The sequence below is a fragment of the Ranitomeya variabilis genome, chromosome 1, assembly GCF_051348905.1.
Source record: "Ranitomeya variabilis isolate aRanVar5 chromosome 1, aRanVar5.hap1, whole genome shotgun sequence".
Lineage (NCBI taxonomy): Eukaryota > Metazoa > Chordata > Amphibia > Anura > Dendrobatidae > Ranitomeya > Ranitomeya variabilis.
The window spans coordinates 406,850,013-406,872,408 of record NC_135232.1 but is presented as its reverse complement, the minus strand read 5'-3'; positions in this window follow the sequence as shown (position 1 = coordinate 406,872,408).

Genomic DNA, 22,396 nt, shown 5'->3' with positions numbered 1-22,396 from the left:
TAGGATTCAGCCGCTTGGCCGACTCGAGATAAATCAGATTTTTGTGATCAGTCAAGACCACCACACGATGCTTAGCTCCCTCGAGCCAATGTCGCCACTCCTCAAATGCCCACTTCATAGCCAACAACTCCCGATTACCGACATCATAATTCCCCTCGGCAGGCGAAAACTTTCTTGAAAAGAAAGCACATGGCTTCATCACAGAGCCATCAGAGCTTCTCTGCGACAAAACAGCCCCCGCTCCAATCTCAGAAGCATCAACCTCGACCTGGAAAGGAAGAGAGACATCTGGCTGACATAAGACTGGAGCCGAGGAAAACCAGCGCTTCAGCTCCCGAAAGGCCTCCACAGCCGCAGGAGACCAATTAGTAACATCAGAACCCTCCTTGGTCAAATCCGTCAAAGGCTTAACAACACCAGAAAAATTAGCGATGAAGTGACGGTAAAAATTAGCAAAACCCAAGAACTTCTGAAGACTCTTAACAGATGTAGGCTGAGTCCAGTCATGAATAGCCTGAACCTTGACTGGGTCCATCTCAATAGTAGAAGGGGAAAAAATGAAACCCAAAAAAGAAACCTTCTGGACTCCAAAAAGACATTTTGAGCCCTTCACAAATAAAGCATTGGCACGCAGGACCTGAAACACCATCCTGACCTGCTTAACATGGGACTCCCAATCATCAGAAAAAACCAGAATATCATCCAGATACACAATCATAAATTTATCCAGATACTCGCGGAAGATGTCATGCATGAAGGACTGAAAGACAGAAGGAGCGTTAGAAAGTCCAAAAGGCATCACCAAGTACTCGAAATGGCCTTCGGGCGTATTAAATGCAGTTTTCCATTCATCACCCTGCTTAATACGCACAAGGTTATACGCACCACGAAGATCTATCTTGGTGAACCAACTAGACCCCCTAATGCGAGCAAACAGATCAGATAACAATGGCAAAGGATACTGAAATTTGACCGTGATTTTATTTAGAAAGGCGATAATCAATACAAGGTCTCAGGGAACCATCCTTCTTAGACACAAAAAAGAATCCCGCACCCAGAGGGGAGGAGGAGGGGCGAATAAGTCCTTTCTCCAAAGACTCCTTTATATAACTCCGCATAGCAGCATGCTCCGGCACTGACAAATTGAAAAGTCGTCCCTTAGGAAACTTACTACCAGGAATCAAATTTATAGCACAATCACAATCCCTATGAGGAGGTAGAGAACTGAGTTTGGGCTCATCAAATACATCCTGGTAGTCCGACAAAAACGCAGGGACTTCAGAAGGAGTGGATGAAGCAATTGACACCACAGGAGCGTCGCCATGAATTCCCTGGCAACCCCAACTTGACACAGACATTGCTTTCCAATCCAGGACTGGATTATGAGTCTGCAACCATGGCAGACCCAACACGACAACATCATGCAAATTATGCAGAACAAGAAAGCGAATCACCTCCTGATGAACAGGAGTCATGCACATGGTCACTTGCGTCCAGTACTGAGGTTTATTCATAGCCAATAGTGTAGCATCAATACCCCTTAGTGGAATAGGGAATTTTAAAGGCTCCAAAACAAAACCACAGCGCCGGGCAAATGACAAATCCATCAGGCTCAGGGCAGCACCTGAATCTACAAAAGCCATAACCGGGTAAGATGACAGGGAACAAATCAGGGTAACAGACAAAATGAACTTAGGCTGTAAAGTACCGATGGTGACAGATTTATCAATCTTTTTTGTGCGCTTAGAGCATGCTGAGATAACATGAGCTGAGTCACCACAGTAAAAGCACAACCCATTTTGCCGTCTATAATTTTGCCGTTCACTTCTGGTCAGAATTCTATCACATTGCATAGACTCAGGTGTCTGTTCAGAAGACACCGCCAAATGGTGCGCAGGTTTGCGCTCCCGCAAACGCCGATCAATCTGAATGGCCAGAGTCATTGACTCATTCAGACCTGCAGGCGTAGGGAACCCCACCATGACATTCTTAATGGCTTCAGAAAGACCCTTTCTGAAATTTGCAGCCAGGGCACACTCATTCCATTGAGTAAGCACCGACCATTCCGAAATTTCTGGCAATACACCTCTGCTTCATCTTGCCCCTGAGAGAGGGCCAACAAAGCTTTTTCAGCCTGGTTCTCAAGATTAGGTTCCTCATAGAGCAACCCAAGGGCCAGAAAAAACGCATCCACACTGAGCAATGCAGGATCCCCTGGCGCCAATGCGAAGGCCCAATCTTGAGGGTCGCCGCGCAAGAAAGAAATAATAATCTTAACTTGCTGAACGGAATCACCAGAGGAACGAGGTTTCAAAGAAAGAAACAATTTGCAATTGTTCTTAAAATTCAGGAACCTAGATCTATCTCCAGAAAACAACTCCGGAATAGGTATTCTAGGCTCTGACATAGGACTGTGAACAACAAAATCCTGAATACTTTGTACCCTTGCAGCAAGATGATCTACACTGGAGGCCAATCTCTGGATATCCATGTCAGCAGCTGAACTCAGAGCCACACCAAGATTAAGAGGAGGAGAGAAGCTAGACACACGGCAGCAAAAAAAAAAAAAAATTCCTCAAGGCTTCTCTTCTCCTGCTTCTGCCATGCAATTAACACTTTATGGGCCGGCTGTACTGTTCTGATCCTAGTGGCAAGGATCGCAAGTTTGACTAGCTAAGTAACTAAACCGACGACCAGCTCTGGGGAAGTGGTATCTGGATTGACTGCAACCTGATCCTATCCGCAAACAACTATAGGCAGCCGTGGAACGTTACCTGAAAATCCTAGACGTCTCTTCACGGCCTGAGAAACTACCTATTCCTAGAGGGAAAGTAAAGTCCTTACTTGCCTCAGAGAAATGACCCCAAAGATATAGAAAAGCCCCCCACAAATATTAACGGTGAGTTAAGGGGAAAGCACAAACGCAGAGATGAAATAGATTTAGCAAATGAGGCCCGCTAACACTAGATAGCAGAAAATAGGAAGGGAGCTGTGCGGTCAATAGAAAACCCTAAGCAAAATATCCACGCAGAGATTGCTCGAGCCCCCACACCAACTAACGGTGCGGGGGAAGCAACTCCGTACCCCAGAGCTTACCAGCAGCAAGAACTCACATATTAGCAAGCTGGACTAAACTCATAATACGCTGAAATCATATTGCAGACTGATGAGCAAAAAATAATCAAACAGAAACTTAGCTTCTCCAGAAGAGACTGAAAACGAAGATAATCAGGGGAGATCAGAATAGCACTGAATACATCGACAGCCAGCAACAAGTGGAGGTGAAGCAGAGCTAAATAGGAAACTCCCTAGTGCATAACGAGGCAGCTGATCCAGCCACAGATCCGCAGGATAACAAACAAAGCCACCAGGGGGAGCCCAAAAACAAAACTCACACAATACCACCTGTGACCACAAGAGGGAGCCCGAAAACAGAGTTCACAACAGTACCCCCCCTTGAGGAGGGGTCACCGAACCCTCATCACAAACCCCCAGGGCGATCAGGGTGAGCCACATGGAAGGCACAAACCAAATCAGCCGCATGAACATCAGAGGCGACAACCCAGGAATTATCCTCCTGACCATAGCCCTTCCACTTAACCAAATACTGAAGCCTCCGTCTAGAAATACAAGAATCCAAGATCTTCTCCACCACGTATTCCAATTCTCCCTCAACCAGCACAGGGGCAGGAGGCTCAACCGAAGGAACCACAGGCACCACATACCTCCGCAACAACGACCGATGGAACACATTATGAATAGCAAACGATGCCGGGAGGTCCAAACGAAATGACACAGGGTTAAGGACTTCCAAAATCTTATAAGGACCGATAAACCGAGGCTTGAACTTGGGAGAGGAGACCTTCATAGGAACAAAGCGAGAAGACAACCACACCAAGTCCCCAACGCGAAGTCGGGGACCCACACAGCGACAGCGGTTGGCAAAGCGCTGAGCCTTCTCTTGTGACAGCTTCAAATTGTCCACCACATGATCCCAAATCTGATGCAACCTATCCACCACAAGATCCACTCCAGGACAGTCAGAAGGCTCCACCTGACCTGAGGAAAAACGAGGATGAAACCCCGAATTACAAAAAAAGGCGAAACCAAAGTTGCAGAACTAGCCCGATTATTAAGGGCAAATTCGGCCAATGGCAAAAAAGCCACCCAGTCGTCCTGATCAGCAGAAACAAAACATCTTAAATAGGTGTCCAAGGTCTGATTAGTTCGCTCGGTCTGGCCATTCGTCTGAGGATGAAAGGCCGACGAAAAAGACAAATCAATGCCCATCTTAGCACAAAAGGTCCGCCAAAATCTAGACACAAACTGGGATCCTCTGTCGGAAACAATATTCTCAGGGATCCTGTGCAAACGAACCACATTTTGAAAAAACAGGGAACCAACTCGGAGGAGGAAGGCAACTTAGGCAAGGGCACTAAATGGACCATCTTAGAAAAACGATCACACACCACCCAGATGACAGACATTCTCTGAGAGACAGGGAGATCTGAAATAAAATCCATGGAAATGTGCGTCCAAGGCCTCTTCGGGACAGGCAAAGGTAACAGCAAACCACTGGCACGAGAACAGCAAGGCTTAGCCCGAGCACAAATTCCACAAGACTGCACAAAGGAACGCACATCCCGCGACAAGGAAGGCCACCAAAAGGACCTGGCCACCAAATCTCTGGTACCAAATATTCCAGGATGGCCTGCCAACACCGAAGAATGAACCTCGGAAATAACTCTGTTGGTCCATCTATCTGGGACAAACAGTCTCTCCGGTGGACAACGGTCAGGTCTATCCGCCTGAAACTCCTGCAGCACTCGTCGCAAATCTGGGGAGATGGCAGACAAAATCACCCCTTCTCTGAGGATACCAGCCGGCTCAGAATCTCCAGGAGAGTCAGGCACAAAACTCCTAGAAAGAGCATCAGCCTTCACATTCTTCGAACCAGGCAGGTACGAGACCACGAAATCAAAACGAGAGAAAAACAATGACCAACGAGCCTGTCTAGGATTCAGCCGCTTGGCCGACTCGAGATAAATCAGATTTTTGTGATCAGTCAAGACCACCACACGATGCTTAGCTCCCTCGAGCCAATGTCGCCACTCCTCAAATGCCCACTTCATAGCCAACAACTCCCGATTACCGACATCATAATTCCCCTCGGCAGGCGAAAACTTTCTTGAAAAGAAAGCACATGGCTTCATCACAGAGCCATCAGAGCTTCTCTGCGACAAAACAGCCCCCGCTCCAATCTCAGAAGCATCAACCTCGACCTGGAAAGGAAGAGAGACATCTGGCTGACATAAGACTGGAGCCGAGGAAAACCAGCGCTTCAGCTCCCGAAAGGCCTCCACAGCCGCAGGAGACCAATTAGTAACATCAGAACCCTCCTTGGTCAAATCCGTCAAAGGCTTAACAACACCAGAAAAATTAGCGATGAAGTGACGGTAAAAATTAGCAAAACCCACGAACTTCTGAAGACTCTTAACAGATGTAGGCTGAGTCCAGTCATGAATAGCCTGAACCTTGACTGGGTCCATCTCAATAGTAGAAGGGGAAAAAATGAAACCCAAAAAAGAAACCTTCTGGACTCCAAAAAGACATTTTGAGCCCTTCACAAATAAAGCATTGGCACGCAGGACCTGAAACACCATCCTGACCTGCTTAACATGGGACTCCCAATCATCAGAAAAAACCAGAATATCATCCAGATACACAATCATAAATTTATCCAGATACTCGCGGAAGATGTCATGCATGAAGGACTGAAAGACAGAAGGAGCGTTAGAAAGTCCAAAAGGCATCACCAAGTACTCGAAATGGCCTTCGGGCGTATTAAATGCAGTTTTCCATTCATCACCCTGCTTAATACGCACAAGGTTATACGCACCACGAAGATCTATCTTGGTGAACCAACTAGACCCCCTAATGCGAGCAAACAGATCAGATAACAATGGCAAAGGATACTGAAATTTGACCGTGATTTTATTTAGAAAGGCGATAATCAATACAAGGTCTCAGGGAACCATCCTTCTTAGACACAAAAAAGAATCCCGCACCCAGAGGGGAGGAGGAGGGGCGAATAAGTCCTTTCTCCAAAGACTCCTTTATATAACTCCGCATAGCAGCATGCTCCGGCACTGACAAATTGAAAAGTCGTCCCTTAGGAAACTTACTACCAGGAATCAAATTTATAGCACAATCACAATCCCTATGAGGAGGTAGAGAACTGAGTTTGGGCTCATCAAATACATCCTGGTAGTCCGACAAAAACGCAGGGACTTCAGAAGGAGTGGATGAAGCAATTGACACCACAGGAGCGTCGCCATGAATTCCCTGGCAACCCCAACTTGACACAGACATTGCTTTCCAATCCAGGACTGGATTATGAGTCTGCAACCATGGCAGACCCAACACGACAACATCATGCAAATTATGCAGAACAAGAAAGCGAATCACCTCCTGATGAACAGGAGTCATGCACATGGTCACTTGCGTCCAGTACTGAGGTTTATTCATAGCCAATAGTGTAGCATCAATACCCCTTAGTGGAATAGGGAATTTTAAAGGCTCCAAAACAAAACCACAGCGCCGGGCAAATGACAAATCCATCAGGCTCAGGGCAGCACCTGAATCTACAAAAGCCATAACCGGGTAAGATGACAGGGAACAAATCAGGGTAACAGACAAAATGAACTTAGGCTGTAAAGTACCGATGGTGACAGATTTATCAATCTTTTTTGTGCGCTTAGAGCATGCTGAGATAACATGAGCTGAGTCACCACAGTAAAAGCACAACCCATTTTGCCGTCTATAATTTTGCCGTTCACTTCTGGTCAGAATTCTATCACATTGCATAGACTCAGGTGTCTGTTCAGAAGACACCGCCAAATGGTGCGCAGGTTTGCGCTCCCGCAAACGCCAATCAATCTGAATGGCCAGAGTCATTGACTCATTCAGACCTGCAGGTGTAGGGAACCCCACCATGACATTCTTAATGGCTTCAGAAAGACCCTTTCTGAAATTTGCAGCCAGGGCACACTCATTCCATTGAGTAAGCACCGACCATTCCGAAATTTCTGGCAATACACCTCTGCTTCATCTTGCCCCTGAGAGAGGGCCAACAAAGCTTTTTCAGCCTGGTTCTCAAGATTAGGTTCCTCATAGAGCAACCCAAGGGCCAGAAAAAACGCATCCACACTGAGTAATGCAGGATCCCCTGGCGCCAATGCGAAGGCCCAATCTTGAGGGTCGCCGCGCAAGAAAGAAATAATAATCTTAACTTGCTGAACGGAATCACCAGAGGAACAAGGTTTCAAAGAAAGAAACAATTTGCAATTGTTCTTAAAATTCAGGAACCTAGATCTATCTCCAGAAAACAACTCCGGGATAGGTATTCTAGGCTCTGACATAGGACTGTGAACAACAAAATCCTGAATACTTTGTACCCTTGCAGCAAGATGATCTACACTGGAGGCCAATCTCTGGATATCCATGTCAGCAGCTGAACTCAGAGCCACACCAAGATTAAGAGGAGGAGAGAAGCTAGACACACAGCAGCTAGACACAAGGCAGCAAAAAAAAAAAAAAATTCCTCAAGGCTTCTCTTCTCCTGCTTCTGCCATGCAATTAACACTTTATGGGCCGGCTGTACTGTTCTGATCCTAGTGGCAAGGATCGCAAGTTTGACTAGCTAAGTAACTAAACCGACGACCAGCTCTGGGGAAGTGGTATCTGGATTGACCGCAACCTGATCCTATCCGCAAACAACTATAGGCAGCCGTGGAACGTTACCTGAAAATCCTAGACGTCTCTTCACGGCCTGAGAAACTACCTATTCCTAGAGGGAAAGTAAAGTCCTTACTTGCCTCAGAGAAATGACCCCAAAGATATAGAAAAGCCCCCCACAAATATTAACGGTGAGTTAAGGGGAAAGCACAAACGCAGAGATGAAATAGATTTAGCAAATGAGGCCCGCTAACACTAGATAGCAGAAAATAGGAAGGGAGCTGTGCGGTCAATAGAAAACCCTAAGCAAAATATCCACGCAGAGATTGCTCGAGCCCCCACACCAACTAACGGTGCGGGGGAAGCAACTCCGTACCCCAGAGCTTACCAGCAGCAAGAACTCACATATTAGCAAGCTGGACTAAACTCATAATACGCTGAAATCATATTGCAGACTGATGAGCAAAAAATAATCAAACAGAAACTTAGCTTCTCCAGAAGAGACTGAAAACGAAGATAATCAGGGGAGATCAGAATAGCACTGAATACATCGACAGCCAGCAACAAGTGGAGGTGAAGCAGAGCTAAATAGGAAACTCCCTAGTGCATAACGAGGCAGCTGATCCAGCCACAGATCCGCAGGATAACAAACAAAGCCACCAGGGGGAGCCCAAAAACAAAACTCACACAATACCACCTGTGACCACAAGAGGGAGCCCGAAAACAGAGTTCACAACACCCAACTGTGGCACAGTTTTGTGTGCCCGCCACAAATGTCTACACCATCACAGGCGGCTCCAGTCAGCAGGAGGCAACGGTTCCGTCAGATGGTGACAGACTACATGTCTTGCCCTCTTACTGTACTCCCAGACGGCTCTTCCCCTTTCAAGTTTTGGGTCTCTAAGCTGGATACATGGCCAGAGCTAAGCCAGTATGCATTGGAGGTGCTGGCTTGCCCTGCGGCTAGTGTATTATCGGAACGCGTCTTTAGTGCTGCAGGTGGTGTACTAACAGACCGTCGCATGCGACTATCCTCCGATAACGTTGACCGGCTTACTTTTCTGAAAATGAACCAGGCCTGAATCTCGCAGGAATTTGCCACTCCTCTTCCTGATTAAATACTTGGGTGACTGTCTACAGTATCCAGGTCTCCTGTTGTGTTCATCTTTCTACCACCTGAACTTTAATTCCTGGGCTCCAACACCGCCAGTTGAGGTGCAGGCTCAGAAGTGCAGGCTGCACAGTCAAAACATACGACCCAGTGTTATTGGGCTTCAATAATGTCAGCTGATCCCCAGCTGTGTAGCCGGCAATGTGTCCTGCGACCGCCACGCTGACACAACAACTGAAATTTAAGGGAACCTGTCCCCCCCCAGGCGTTTGTTACTGAAAGAGCCACCTTGTGCAGCAGTAATGCTGCACAAGGAAAAGGTAGCTCTTTTAGTTTAGCTCCTTGCACATGCAGAACTTAACACTTATAAAATGTGTCCACTGATACCGTAAAACCGTCCTGGAGGTGGGACTTTCCTTCGTAATGTGACGCAGCACAGCCGTCATTCCTACCCCCTTGGTGCCATGCGCCGCCTCCTCAGCGTTGTTTGATTCTGTCCCGGAGCCTGCGCTGTTATGTTATCCCTTGGCCAGGCACACTTAGCGCTGCCCATCTTCTGATATCATTTGGTGTCAGGCTGGCTGCGCCTGTGCGGCCGCGCTGCCCGAGATCCCGCCTCGCAGTGTCTTCTGATTTAATCACACTGCGGGCCTGGGATCCATGGGCATGCGCAGTGCATATCTTAACCTCAGGCTCTCACTCATCTCCCTCCGCCTTCTTCAGACTGTGCGCCGTCAGCTGATCCCTAATAGCATGCCACGGCCGTGCCGCCGCACAGTCTGAAGAAGCCGGAGGGAGGGGAGTGAGAGGCGAGGATAAGCACTGCGCATGCCCATGGATCCCAGGCCCACAGTGGGATTACATTAGACGACACTGCGAGGTGGGATCTCGGGCAGCACGGCCGTACAGGCGAAGCCAGCCCGACACCAAATGATGTCAGAAGACGGGCAGCGCTTTGTGTGCCTGGCCAAGGGATAACATAACAGCGCAGGCTCCGGGACAGAATCAAACATCGCTGAGGAGGCCGCGCATGGCACCAAGGGGGTAGGAATGACGGCTGTGCTGCGTCCCATTACGAAGGAAAGTCCCACCTCCGGGACGGTCTCACGGTATCAGGGAACACATTTTATAAGTGTTTAGTTCTGTGTTTGCAAGGAGCATAATTAAAAGAGCCACCTTTTCCTTTTGCATCCTTAGTGCTGCACAAGATGGCTCTTTCAGCTACAAACGCTTTGGGGGGGTTAAAGGTTCCCTTTCGACTTGCTCCAATCAGGCTTCGGCCTACACTGTGTTCCTCCGCTCCTCCTGCTGTCCCTGGGCTCTAACACCACCAGTTTGTGCCTGGAAGTGCTGGCTGCACAGTTAACACTTGCTGCCGTGTTATTGGGGTTCAGTAACGTCAGCTGCTCCCCTGCTGTGTATCCGGTAACGTGTCATGCGACCACCACGCTGGCACACTAAGAGACATTTACATGCCTCCAGTGCAGGCTTCCGCCTACACTCTGCTCCTACTGCTGTCCCTGGGATCCAACACTGCTGGTTGCTGCCGGAAGTGCTGTTTGCACAGAGCCAAACACCTTGCCAATGTGTTAGTGGGGTTCAGTAACGCCTGCTGCTCCCCTGCTGTGTATCTGGCAACGTATCATGCGACCGCCACGCTGGCACAACTACTTAAATTTAAGGGAACCTGTCCCCCCCAGGCGTTTGTTACTGAAAGAGCCACCTTGTGCAGCAGTAATGCTGCACAAGGAAAAGGTGCCTCTTTTCGTTGTGCTCCTTGCACACGCTGAACCTAACACTTATGAAATGTGTCTCCTCACACCGTTAAACCGTCCCAGAGGTGGGACTTTCCTTTGTAATGTGACGCAGCACAGCCATCATTCCTACCCCCTTGGCGCAGTGTGCGGCCTCCTCAGCGTTGTTTGATTCTGTCCCGGAGCCTGCGCTGTTATGTTATCCCTTGGCCAGGCACACTTAGTGCTGCCCGTCTTCTGACATCATTTGGTGTCAGGCTGGCTGCGCCTGTGTGGCCGTGCTGCCCGAGATCCCGCCTCGCAGTGTCTTCTGATTTATTCACACTGCGGGCCTAGGATCCATGTGCATGCGCAGTGCTTATCCTCGCCTCTCACTCCCCTCCCTCCGGCTTCTTCAGACTGTGCGCCGTCAGCTGATCCCTAATAGCATGCCACGGCCAAGCCGCCGCACAGTCTGAAGAAGCCGGAGGGAGGGGAGTGAGAGGCAAGGATATGCACTGCGCATGCCCATGGATCCCAGGCCCGCAGTGGGATTACATTAGACGACACTGCGAGGCGGGATCTCGGGCAGCGCGGCCGCACAGGCGCAGCCAGCCTGACACCAAATGATGTCAGAAGACGGGCAGCACTAATTGCGCCTGGCCAAGGGATAACATAACAGCGCAGGCTCCGGGACAGAATCAAACAACGCTGAGGAGGCCGCGCACGGCGCCAAGGGGGTAGGAATGACGGTTGTGCTGCGTCAAATTAAAAAGGAAAGTCCCACCTCCGGGACGGTTTTACGGTGTGAGGGGACACATTACATAAGTGTCTAGTTCAGCGTTTGCAAGGAGCATAATTAAAAGAGCCAACTTTTCCTTTTGCGGCATTAGTGCTGTACAAGATGGCTCTTTCAGCAACAAACGCCTGGGGGGGGGGTTTAAAGCTTCCCTTTCAACTTGCTTCACTGCAGGCTTCGGCCTACACTCTGCTCCTCCTGCTGTCCCTGGGCTCTAACACTGCCAGTTGGTGCCCGGAAGTGCTGGCTGCACAGAGAAAAACACCCGCCAATGTGTCAGTGGGGTTCAGCAATGCCAGCTGTTCCCCTGCTGTGTAGTCGGCATCGTGTCCTGCAAATGCCACGCAGACACAACAACTGAAATTGAAGGGCACCTGTCCCCCCCCAGGCGTTTGTATGTATAACAGCCACCTTGTACAGCAGTAATGCTGCATTTGTAAAAGGTGGCTCATTAAGTTATTCTCCTTGCACACGTCGAACTCAACATGTATAAAATGTGTCCCTGATACCATTAAACCGTCCCTGAGGTGCGACTTTCCTTTGCAATGACACACAGCAACCCCCTTGGTAGCGCTGCCCATCTTCTGACATCATTGGTTGGCAGGCTGGCTTCGCCTGTGCGGCCGCCCTGCCCTGCACAACGCCCCTCGGTGTCTTATTTATTTTGACTGCGAGGGTGTGATTGATGGGCATGAGCAGTGCATATCTTCGCCTGTCACTCATCTCCTTCCGCCTTCTTCAGACTGTGCGGCTTCATGGCCGTGGCATGCGATAAGGGATCAGCTGACGCCGCACAGTCTGAAGCAGGTGTGAGGACATGAGTGAGAGGCGAACATATTTACTGCGCAAGGCCATGAATCCCAGCCCCGCAGTGTGAATTAATGAAAAGACACTGCGGGGCTGGGATTCATGGGCATCGCAAACCGCACCGGCCGACATCAAATGATGTCAGAAGATGGGCAGCGCTAACAGCGCATGGCCATGGGATAACACAACAGCGCAGACTCCTGTACAGCAAAACACCATGCTCAGGAGGCTGCGCCCAGCACCAAGGTGGTATTTTTGACAGCTGTGCTGCGTCTCATTAAGAAGGAAAGTCCCGCCTCCAAGACAGTTTGACTGTATAAGGGGCTAAATTTTATACGTGTTTCATTCAGCGTGTGCAAGAAACAAAATTAAAAGAGCAACCTTTTACTTGTGCAGCATTACTGCTGCACAAGGTGGCTCTTCTAGTTTGCAACACCTGAGGGGGGATTAAAGGTTACCTTTAAAATTAGTTCAATTAAGCTTCGGCCTACACTAGGCTCCTCCTGCTGTCCCTGGGCTCTAACACCGCCAGTTGGTGCCCGGAAGTGCTGGCTGCACAGAGAAAACACTCGCCACTGTGTCAGTGGGGTTCAGCAAAGCCAGCTGTTCCCCTGCTGTGTAGCCGGCAACGTGTCCTGCAAACGCCACGCAGACACAAAGCTGCCGCCAGTGCAGGCTTCGGCCTACACTCTGCTCCTCTGCTCCTCCTGCTGACCCTGGGCTCTAACACCACCAGTTGGTGCCCGGAAGTGCTGGCTCCACAGAGAAAAACACCCGCCAATGTGTCAGTTGGGTTCAGCAACGCCAGCTGTTCCCCTGCTGTGTAGCCGGCATCGTGTCCTGCAAACGCCACGCAGACACAACAGACCTAAAACTGCCTCCAGTGCAGGCTTCGGCCTACACTCTGCTCCCCCTGCTGACCCTTTGCTCCAACACTGCTAGTTGGGGCTCTAGGAAGACAAGCTTGAATAGGTCCCCATCCTGGTTCCAGTACCGTCAGCTGGTTCCGGGTAGAGCCTTTGGCTTAGGTGCCTCCTTCTGGGTATCCGAGTTCCACCAACGTCAGGTGGTCCTTGGTAGTGCTTTCAGGCACGGGTACCTCCTGCTTAGTAACCGGGTTCCAGTAACGTCAGCTGGTCCTCGGTAGTTCCATTGGCTCTTGGACCTTCGGCTACCCATCCGGGTTCCAGTACCGTCAGCTGGTTCTCGGCAGTGTCTTTTGCTCTTGTACCTTCTGCTCCCCATCCTGGCTCCAGTACCGTCAGCTGGTTCCGGGCAGAGCCTTTGGCTTAGGTGCCTCCTTCAGGGTATCCGAGTTCCACCAACGTCAGGTGGTCCTTGGTAGTGCTTTCAGGCACGGGTACCTCCTGCTTAGTAACCGGGTTCCAGTAACGTCAGCTGGTCCTCGGTAGTTCCATTGGCTCTTGGACCTTCGGCTACCCATCCGGGTTCCAGTACCGTCAACTGGTTCTCGGCAGTGTCTTTTGCTCTTTTACTTTCTGCTCCCCATCCTGGTTCCAGTACCATCAGCTGGTTCCAGGCAGAGCCTTTGGCTTAGATGCCTCCTTCTGGGTATCCGAGTTCCACCAACGTCAGGTGGTCCTTGGTAGTGCTTTCTGGCACGGGTACCTCCTGCTTAGTAACTGGGTTCCAGTAACGTCAGCTGGTCCTCGGTAGTTCCATTGGCTCTTGGACCTTCGGGTAGCCATCCGAGTTCCAGTTCCATCAGCTGTTTCTCAGCCTTCTTGTACCTTCTGCTACATTTCCAAGTTCAAGACCCTAAAGACGACGATCTGGAAGACCACCCCTAAGATGACGACGACACCAGAGACGACAACCACTGAGATGATGACGACCCTGGAGACGATGACCCTGAAGACCACCCCAATGATGACGACGACGACCCCGGAGACGACGACCCTGGAGACGACGACATGGAAGACCGAGAAGCAGAAGAACAAGAGGCTGCAGAACAAAGAGCAGAAGAACATTAAGCATAAGACTAAACATCAGAGCAAAAGATATTATCTAAATTATAAGCAGAAGAAGACTAAGCAGTGTATGGGAGTGAGTCCGTTCCTCCTCGTGGTGCCCCTGGATAAAGCCTGCTGCTGCAGGCCAAACTGAATGCGGACAAATCCTGTTGTAACTCTTTTGTGACAGGCAGAACGGAAGGTGTAATCTTCAAACTTTTATAGATAGCACCTACAGGAATGCCTGTCACAGATAAGAATATGATGAAGAAGTAGAATAGGAAGAAGAATAATAGTTGAATAAAAAGAATATGAAGAATGTAACAAAAAAAAATGGAAAAAGATGAAGAAGATGAATAAGGTGAAGAAGAAGTTGATGTCAAAGATGCTGCTGCTGAGGATGATGAAGAAGAAAGTGTGGGAGAAGTAAAAAAAGGTGAAGGGCGTGGAAGTAGTGAAACATCAATATCTGACAAAATAAAAAAAATCTTAACATAGTCAATATCTTGGTAAATCCGAACGTCTTAAAAAAAATTAAATAAAATTCCTGCTGTTCTATTTGATTGGGCTAAACCTCTATGCCGTTAATGTCTCCGCCACCTCCCCCAATACATCCTACATTATTCTTAGTTGTTTTCCTTCATGTAGAATGAACCTACAAGGAAAGAAAGGGTTTATTTTAATTCCGATATTTTCGTCCCATTGACTTGCATTGGTATCGAGTATCGGTATCGGTGAGATCCGATATTTTGCCGATATCGGCCGATCCAATCTGATACCGGTACTTTCCGATATCGGAAGGTATTGCTCAACACTAAGCAGCACAGAACACGTTCACCCTGGTGTTCTAGTAGCGGTGGATAAGAGACGTGGAGGAAGGCCTCTTAAAAAAATGGGCCCAATTTAAAGGAGTGGGTCTCCTAAACTTGTAATGCACATAAACTAAGTACATGGGCTGACAAACATTTCCCCCTTGGGGAGTAAAATTTTTTTAGGTTTCAGATTAGTAAGGGGCATCATAAAAACTCCCTTGCGCAAAAATTGAGTGACTTTTGCATCACAGAATACGTTCACACTGGTGTTAAAGTTTTTGTGGATGATGAGGATAAGGAGGAGGATAACACCAACTAGACAAAATCAGGAAGCATATACCCATGTGTGGTTGTGAAGAGGTGCATGAGAATACAACTCCCCAAAAAACACAATGTATTAGAGGTTATGTTTTGCTGTTTTCATTCAGTGATGTACAGAAGTCTTGACCCAATCCAGCCCTTGTTCATTTTTATACAAGTCGCCTTTCAGGATTTTCAGTTGACAGGTGGATGCGCTTATCAGTTATAATTCCACCAGCGGCACTAGAAACCCGCTCTGACAAAACACTAGCAGCAGGGCAGGCCAGGACCTCCAAGGCTTAGAGAGCCAGGTCATGCCACGTGTCCAGCTTGGATACCCAATAATTAGAAGACACAGAGCAATCGCGGAGGACATTTGTACAATCTGCAAGGTACTCTCTCAACATCTTCCCAAACATTGCAGTTCTTGTGACAGCACCCCTTGCCTCTGTGCTGTCTCGATGGGAGGGTCTGAGAAACTGTCCCAGAACTTTGCCATTGTTCCCTGCCTGTGCTGGATTGTACTTCTGTCTCTCTTGCTTGGAGTCCTTGGTTGTACAACTCTGACATCTGCTGCCAACTGCTGTCAGTGAGATGTACTGTCCCTGCCCACAAGCACTTTTCCACATGTCCTTGGTTAAGTGGACATTCCCAGTAACAGCATTGTTAAGGGCATAGGTTATGTTGTGGGACACGTGCTGTTATAATGCCGGTACGGCACACCAAAAGAAATAGCAGCGACTGGGAACCGAGTACCTTGGGATGGCCACCACCATCAGGTTCCGGAAAGCTTCCATCTCAATGAGCCTAAAAGACAACATTTCAAGTGCAAACAGATGAGAAATGTGATAATTTAGTACTGTGGCCTGTGAGGAGTTTGCTGCATATTTCTGCTTGTGTTCCAATGACTGGGGTATAGACAACTGAAGGCTGTGCTGGGACAAGGACATGGACGGGCTTGATGATGGTGCTGGTTGACTGTGGGCAACAACAGGTGCAGGGCACGAGGCATCTTCACATGCAACATGGACTGGGGATTGGCTTGTACGCAAAACAGTGTAAGAAGCAGTGGTGTCACCTGCAGACAGTATTCCTGGAGCCTGGAGTTTGTCCCACAAAGTTGGGTGCTTTGCTGCCATGTACCTGATCATGCTGGTGATGGTCAGGCTGGTAGTTTTGCTACCCCTGCTGATGCGGGCAAGGCAGGTGCTGTAAATGGCTTGTTTGGGGTTATCGTTAGAGTCTTCAAAAAATAACCAGACTCGGGAAGATCTAACAGTTGTAATGGCAACTTCCGTCATGTTGATGTTGATGTTACGGGGGAACAGATGCATGCTTTCTGTCTGCGGCCACCACATTGCTTCTTCTTGCCTGTTGGGGTGCTATGCCTCCTTCCCCTTGTGTGCTGCTGTACTCACTCTGCATGTCCTCCTACCAGGTTAAGTCAGTTACTATGTCATCCACCACCTGTCTTCCACATCCGCACCCTACTCATCCTCCTGACTTTCTGACAATTGTGTCTCATCATCGTCCACCTCTTGTGACACTTTCCCACCATCACCTTTGTGTTACCGTGGCTGCTCAAATCTTTGGGCATCGCTACATGCAATCTCATCTTGCCCAACTTCAAGCTGACTGGCTGAGAGTCTGGAATCTTTGAAGGGAAAAGTGAACAGCTCTTCGGAGTGTCCAAGTGTGGGATCAGTTGTCTCAGGGCACTCGGCATGGTGGGAGAAAGGAGGATCAGGGTGAGTAATATGCGGTCCAGACTCAAGACTGCTCAGACTTGACCGTGTGGAAGATGTGGTGGTATTGGTGGCAAAGTGACCTGAAGCATTATCTGCTATCCAACCAACAACCGTTTCACACTGCTCTGGCTTCAATAGTGGTGTGCTGCGGTCCCCTAGAAACTGGGACAGGAAGGTTGAGCAAAAAGATGTGGGTCTTTGTTGTGGTCCACTTTCAGCTTTACCACGGCCTCATCCTCCGTATGCACCATCAGAATCACGTCCACTTCCCCATCTCTTGCCCTTTGTCTTGCCCATTTTAAATGGACTACAGAAATATTTTAAGAGTTAAATACAAATGGATTAATTTTTAGAAAGCTTATATGTGATCAATTTTCCGAAAAAAGCACACTTTCAATTCAATGGAATGTTGGTAACAAATTGTATTAATAACTATGGTAAGACACTCCAAAACCAGTTTAAAGAAGAACTCAAATGCAACAATTTTTTACCCACAGATAGAGGAAGTGTCTGACAGAAACCACAATGTTCAATATGTGACTTTTTTATTTTTTTATAAGAAAATTACTGTCATGAAGTAGGCTAACACAATGCCAAAAAAGTGGAATGTATGCCTGAAAAGCAAGTATTTGGATACCACAGATAGACCGGGCGTCTGACGGAGATATCAGACTGTTTCAATATGTGGCTTGGAGTTTTTTTATTTTTTTTTAACCACAAATTACTGTATAGACCAAGGGTAGCAGACAGACAAAAAAAGTGGATTCACAGTGATAATTATAAAAACTGTAGGTAAATATTTTTAGGCCAGCTAAAGAATTTTTGGTCAGCAAAATGGTGTCCAAATATGTTGTAAGACACTCCAAAAAATACTATAGTACCAAAGTCCAGAATTTTCTGTGCACTCACATCTGATGCCTGTGACAAAAAAAACCTGGTTTAAATTGTTAGATTTTCACGCTCTTGTATTAAAATGACCTGGCTGTAGTCTGCAGTGTGACCAAGCAAGTAAATGTAGAAAAAAGGGGGCTATGGATTGCTTTGTAATAAAATTAACAGGTGTAAGGTGTAAAAAAAAGTCCTAGCCAGAGATACCTGTAGCTAGGAATATATAAAATATGAAGCAGCAGCCAGTAACGGAGCCTTTTGATGTGTGCAGTGAGATCTACATAATCACATACAGTGCCTGCATGCCTTGCACTGATGTGGATATGTGCACATAGACTTCCTCTCTACCTAGCACTGCAATCTATATACCCCCGAATTAGCCCTAAAAAGGACTATTGGTTTATCAGGATTTGTGGATTGAACAATAGAAGACCCACACTAACTAATAAAAAACAAATCTGACCCTATTTCAGCAGCAGCTCTCCCTACACTAGCTGAGTTCGGAGCAGAATGCGGCAAGCAGGGTGGCGCCAGGTCTCTTATAGACCTGATGACGCTGTGCGGCCAGCCAATCACTGTAATGACACAACAAAGATGGCTGCGGTATTACAGTGCATGGCAGACAATCCTTGTATGTTCATTGGTGCTCTAAAAAGCGCCAAAATTAAAAGGAGGAGACCCGAGCTCCCGACGAATAATCTATCTGTTACCTATCTACAGAGAAGAAATTCAGATTTTAGTTAAAAAATCTGGAAAATGTGATTCCCACAGTGATTTTAGAAATAATAGCAGGGTAGGGAACGAAAACATAACTTTTGCTAATACATTTAAAACTAAAAAGACACAACAAACAGAAATTGGAGCCCTCAATGGTCAGTAAGTAACAAGGTCTGCTCAATCAGGGCACCAGTGGTCTACCACACCCAGTACCACTGGCGATGTAGTAAACAGACCTATGAAGATATAACAAGCATGTAAGATTGCCAGTGCCACTGACACATTGCTAGCTAAGCCCCCAAGATAAATATTGGACCCTCACCTGTATGTTGTTGATATACAAACAAAAGGATAAAGTAGCATTCTGTAAATACTAAGATATGTGAAGACATTGAATATATGAAATATGAACTGCATTACTTCTATATGGAACTGGAATTCCATATAACAGTATTGCTGCTCAAATTTCATATGTTCAATGTTTTCTTACATGTTAGGGCTTACAGTGTACTGCTGTATTCTCTTGTTTGTATATTATGCAGTCATAGCAGCTTGCACCTGGTCACACTTGGTTTATTCTGTTTGGAGCTGCTGGTCAGTTTTTTGTTTTTTGTATATGCTGTTTATGATCTATACTGTATATACTGTAGGTCATCAATACAGTATCACAGACAACACTTAAATTGCACGAAAAATATTTTTGTTGCAGTCCACATTAACAGGATAATTATGACTGTGATATGATTGGACTGTTCCCTTTTCTTGTCAAGTATCAACATTATAGAACCCAATGTCCAAAGACAATGTTCAGACATTAGTCCATATAATTATAGCTTATATTTTCTAGTGCTGGTTTGTTCAGTTTGTATGGTACAGTCATTATGACTTTTAATTATAGTTTAGAAAATCCCTTCACATTATTCAGGTTAATTTAATTCATCTTCATGAATTCAAGAGTATTTGAATTTAAAGAGAATTTTTTTTCAATATTCCATTAAATAGGTTATGTTTCTCTACCCCACAGGCTTTTCAGTGCAGGGTTGCATGTTAAATATTTTTAAAGCAGGTCTTTAAATTGAATACTTGGAAGGCTTAACACATTTGTGATGGCTTTTATGCGTCTAGTGTGACTGGATAAAACAGTAGAGTGAATTATTCAGGCAATGTTCAAATTTACAGATAATTTGCTATGCAAACATCCCTCCATAGAGTCAGTGCATTTGCTATGCTTCAGAGAGCAATTTGTTTCTAAGGATGATGACCTCAGACTAAGTAATCAGAAAGACTTTGAAACAAGACTTTCAATACTTAAAAGTGTTTGATATTATAAAAGCATATCTACTTAAAGGGCAATCAAGATATTTTGTTCCAATGTATTATTATGACTTTGGTGTTGAAAAAGCTAATACAAAATTAACTGGATCATCAAATAATGATTTGGTTATATAACTGCTTTATTAACTTATATGTAACATGTGACAACTTTTTGTTTTGTTTTTATATGCACTTGTACTCTTCTCACAATCTCTTCATTTACATCAGCTTTTCAGGAGCACATAAAGAAGAAGCCAAACAGACTGTGCATTTCAAATCCCCATCCCTCCCTCTTCCCACTTAAGGTACCGTTACACTAAACGATTTACCAACGATCACAACCAGCGATACGACCTGGCCGTGATCGTTGGTAAGTCGTTGTGTGGTCACTGGAGAGCTGTCACACAGACAGCTCTCCAGCGACCAACGATGCCAAAGTCCCCGGGTAACCAGGGTAAACATCGGGTTACTAAGCGCAGGGCCGCGCTTAGTAACCCAATGTTTACCCTGGTTACCATTGTAAATGTAAAAAAAAAAAACACTACATACTTACATTCCGGTGTCTGTCACGTGCCTCGCCGTCAGCTTCCCGCACTGACTGTGTCAGTGCCAGCCGTAAAGCACAGCACAGCGGTGACTAGTGTTGAGCATTCCGATACCACAAGTATCGGGTATCGGCCGATATTTGCGGTATCGGAATTCCAATACCGAGATCCGATACTTTTGTGATATCGGGAATCGGTATCGGGATCGATATTAATGTGTAAAATAAAGAATAAAAATAAAAAATATTGATATACTCACCTCTCCGACGCAGCCTGGACCTTACCGATGTAACCGGCAGCTTCCGTTCATAAGAATGAGCGCTTGAAAGACCTTAGATGACGTCGCGGCTTGTGATTGGTCGCGTGGAGGTCACGTGACCGCTCACGCGACCAATCACAAGCCGCGACATCATCTAAGGTCTTTCAAGCGCTCATTCTTAGGAACGGAAGCTGCCGGTTACATCGGTAAGGTCCAGGCTGCGTCGGAGAGGTGAGTATATCAATATTTTTTATTTTTATTCTTTATTTTACACAATAATATGGATCCCAGGGCCTGAAGGAGAGTTTCCTCTCCTTCAGACCCTGGGAACCATACAGGATACCTTCCGATACTTGGTGTCCCATTGACTTGTATTGGTATCGGGTATCGGTATCGGCGATATCTGATACTTTTCGGGTATCGGCCGATACTATCCGATACCGATACTTTCAAGTATCGGACGGTATCGCTCAACACTAGCGGTGACGTCACTGCTGTGCTCTGCTTTTGCTTTACGGCCGGCGCTCACAGTCAGTGCGGGAAGCCGCCGGCGGGGGACGTGACAGACATCAGAAGGTGAGTATGTACTGTTTTCTTTTTTTTTTACATTTACAATGGTAACCAGGGTAAACATCGGGTTACTAAGCGCGGCCCTGCACTTAGTAACCTGATGTTTACCCTGGTTACAAGCGAACACATCGCTGGATCGGTGTCACACACACCGATCCAGCGATGACAGCGGGTGATCCAGCGACGAAATAAAGTTCTGGACTTCTAGCTCTGACCAACGATATCACAGCGGGATCCTGATCGCTGCTGCGTGTCAAACACAACAAGATTGCTATCCAGGACGCTGCAACGTCACGGATCGCTGTCGTTCTCGTTGGAAAGTTGCTCAGTGTGACGGTACCTTTACTCCTCACCCATTCTTTGGCCAACCTAGGCCCTAATCCCTCCTGCAGAGCCTGAGAGGAAAACAAAAGTGGATGCCAAACATCTTGGAGTATCTTAATCCAATTTAATCCCATCAAAATTACTAATACATTTTTACTATTTCTCACAATAAATATGGAAAGGCCATAATTTATTTTATAGGGTAAAATATCAGTTTTCTATGTTTCAGCCAGGGCTATGCAATATCATTATATTATTTTTTTGTTTTCTTTTCTTTGACAGCACTGTCTGCAGCATTCGGGAGCCTGTGCTGCGTTGGACCCCTCTGGAGCGATCTGACAGGAGTCTACCACCGGGGACCACATCGATAGACCCGACCCCTCTGACCCTTCGTCTGACCCTTCCCTCACTTCTGTTCCCTCGGCCCCATCCACCAGCGCTGGAGCATCATGTCAGACTTCTTCACATAAAGCTGCTGGTGACGAATTAGCTTTCCCTTTACCCCACCTCTCTGACACTGCCACCACCTCTAGAACACCTGTAGGTTCAGGGCGGCAGCACCAGAGGGGTCAGGAAAGGAGCTATGTGCCCGAGTTCTTGCATCTGAATGCAGCCTTCCAGAACTCGATCAAACTTTAGGCAGAGCAAATGACTGCTGGGTTCAACATGTTGAACAAAAGCATCCTTGAACTCGGCAGAGTCTGGATAGGATGCATTCAGATGCAAGCTGGTCGCCGAATATTTTTTTTCAGACTGTCC